This window comes from Herpailurus yagouaroundi, unplaced genomic scaffold (assembly GCF_014898765.1).
Source record: "Herpailurus yagouaroundi ecotype Mexico unplaced genomic scaffold, PumYag 159, whole genome shotgun sequence".
NCBI lineage: Eukaryota > Metazoa > Chordata > Mammalia > Carnivora > Felidae > Herpailurus > Herpailurus yagouaroundi.
Window position 1 is genome coordinate 34,105,756 of NW_024412400.1, and position 2,395 is coordinate 34,108,150.

Consider the following 2,395-nt stretch of genomic DNA (forward strand, 5'->3'; position numbering starts at 1 on the left):
TAGAATAGAATAGAATAGAATAGAATAGAATAGAATAGAATAGAATATATCGGAGTGTGTCGCATATAGTAACGATCAGTATTGTTTCCTTACATTTTTGTTTCACTTGTATGTGTACATGTTTGGTTTTCCATGTAAAACCTATATGTTTCTATGGGTTGTGGCCAAAAATATTTAAAAGCCACTGGACGTTAGTTTAAATAGAGGAAGGGCCAACAGAGAGAAAAACAAATGATGAGAAACAAACATATGAGTTGAGTATGGACAAGTTTTTGGAGAAGTTTGGCCATGACTCAGTCATGGATTGACTGAAAGGAGCCGGGAGTCCATGTGAGGGATAAAGCACAAGCATCAGGAACCATAAGCATCAGAGAAGAAAATCCTACCTTCTAGGATTGAGGCCTAGCTTCTAGTGGGACTGGGGCAGGAGGGGGTGTACCAAGGGGGCAGCAGGGAAAGCTGAAGATGAGACACAACCGAATTTGGATTGGTACAAGCCATGAAAACCCTGAGAGAGGAGCATGTAGTTCTTGGTGCCATATCATGGGTGGCCCAGTGAATACAAGCCTGTACTTGGCCCAGAGGAAAGGTCAGCTGAGGGGATGAATGGGTGGGGGTGGGGGGGGTGGCGTGAGGCTCTTCTGCTAACCCATGGTTGGTGCTTCAGGGTCAACAAAAGATCTAACTCTAGCCACAGGCCTGAGGAGACTAGTATCTTCTCCACCTTTTCCCTGCTTTCCCAACACCAGACACACACACAGTGGACTGCCCGTTGAGGCCACTAGAGATAAGGGAAAGAGTACAGGCTCTGTGGTCAGAAGACCTTGACTCTCAGTCTACTGGCTGGATGGGATTGGGTTTGTGCCTCCTTATGTCCCAAACAGGGCAGGTAAGACCTTCCGCACAGGTTGTTGGGAGGTGTACAGACTCATCATTGTGCCCATGTCTGGGGCCCAAAGTGCTTGGGGGCCCAGAGCTGCTTTTATCCCCAGGGGCCACACTGGGGCAGGCGGTTCTGGAGGAAGGTTGCACCACAATGAAGTGGCTGGCTCCTGGCCCTCAAAGTCCCCAGGCCTCCTAGGTTTGCCCACTGAACCTCCAGGCACCAGCCTGGGTCTGCTCTGAGGCATGGCATGCAGCAAGCCTTGAGGCAGAGAGGATAGCACAGGACACTGCAGAGGATGTGGTACATTTGCTTGTGTCTCTGAGCAGGAAAGTTCTGCTCTGGGTCAGCCCGGTGGTTCTCGTCTTCGCCCTATTGCAGGAGCTGGCTTCTAGCCCTGTGGCTGGCCTTGGACATCAGGGCCTGAAATTTGGGCCTGAGTCCAGCCTGGGTTTTTGGCCAGAAGTCTGGCCTTCTACCATGCTGCAAACATACCTGGTCAGCCACGCGGATCTGCTGGAGGTTTTGGAGAGTTCATCTCAGTGATATCTCGGCATATAAAGGTTTCTCTCTCCCTTTTCAGCCTAGCTGAGTGTTATTTGTCCCTTGAGCCCTGGCTCAGTCATCACCTCTCACAGAAAGCCTTCTCTGGGCACCCATGCTTTCCCCACATTGGGTTAGGTGTCCTTCCTCTGGGCTCCCACAGGCACTGGTACCTCTCTCTTCCATACCACTTACCCTTGGATGGCACTCTGAGTTTGCCCGGAGGTGGGTCTCTGCCACAGCACTTGGCACAGTAGGTCCTCTGGCGGCATTTACTGAATGAATCGACTATCACACTCGGGCCTCAGCGACCCTGTTCTCCAAAGCCCCTGTTTCCCATTGACTGAACCATACTTTATTTTAGGGTTCAAAGAGCAGAGGAGACGGCCCAAATGGGACAAGTGCCCTGTTGTGAGCCCCCAGTCACAACCTGCATTAGAGAATTCCAGGTACCTGTGTGTGATTGCTAGCTGTTTAGGTTCCATTTCTGAGAAGGCAGATTTTTAAAGATTTGTATGTGAAAGTGGTATAAAAACAAATCTTCGGTCGTATGCAGGTGTTGTCTCAGCTCAAGCTGAGGGCATTTCTGCCAGAGTGCTGTGCCAGTCAGGGCCTGGGAGAGGATGTCTCTTGACAGAGGGGGCCCAGGAGGGGCTGGCAGACAACCAGGACACGCAGGTCTCGGCCAGTCGCCCCTAAGGCCTGTGGTAAATGGAAGGGAGAGGAAGAAGCAGGTTCAGGGTAAAACCCAGCCAGGCAAGATGAGCATCTCTCCCTCAACCCCCTCCTCAGCCAGTTCTTTTACTCCCCACCAAGGTGAGATACATGACGGCTCATAATCCACATGCCCCCCATGGGGATTCCTGGGGTCCACAGGGACTTCATTCAGAGCAACAGGTGGAAGCAGGGGACACAACAGCTCTCACCAAATGGCTGCACGGTACCTGGGGTGCCAGTCAAAACCCGCAT